This window comes from Anneissia japonica, unplaced genomic scaffold, assembly GCF_011630105.1.
Source record: "Anneissia japonica isolate Jap-2015-1 unplaced genomic scaffold, ASM1163010v1 scaffold724_len3256291_cov202, whole genome shotgun sequence".
NCBI lineage: Eukaryota > Metazoa > Echinodermata > Crinoidea > Comatulida > Comatulidae > Anneissia > Anneissia japonica.
Window position 1 is genome coordinate 786,807 of NW_022744966.1, and position 297 is coordinate 787,103.

The following is a 297-nucleotide window of genomic DNA, read 5'->3' on the forward strand; positions in this document are numbered from 1 at the left end:
TCAAAAAAAATAGGAAAAAAAAAAAGAAAATAAAAAAAATCTGGAACACAGAAATTTCACAGGGGCATGCCCCGGACTCCACAGACTTTTGTTATCTCGATCGGCCCCCATTTTCGGGCCCCTTAAAGGTTCCTCTTTTTTGACATTTAGACAATAGCTCGGTTCTTTTGTCAACACTAAACAAAAGAACCGAGCTATTGTCTAAATGCAGGCACAGCAACAAATACCTACTTAAAAACAATTAACTCATTTGCATTTTCACCTGTCTTAGCACTCATATACTCGCACAACCCTTGT

At 38.0% G+C, this 297-nt stretch overlaps 1 protein-coding gene across 5 annotated transcripts in view; it reads right to left on the reverse strand.

Moving 5' to 3' along the window:
• LOC117119778 (dual oxidase 2-like) overlaps window positions 1-297 on the reverse strand; it is a 69,760-nt gene that overhangs the window by 21,062 nt on the left and 48,401 nt on the right. The window lies entirely within an intron of this gene.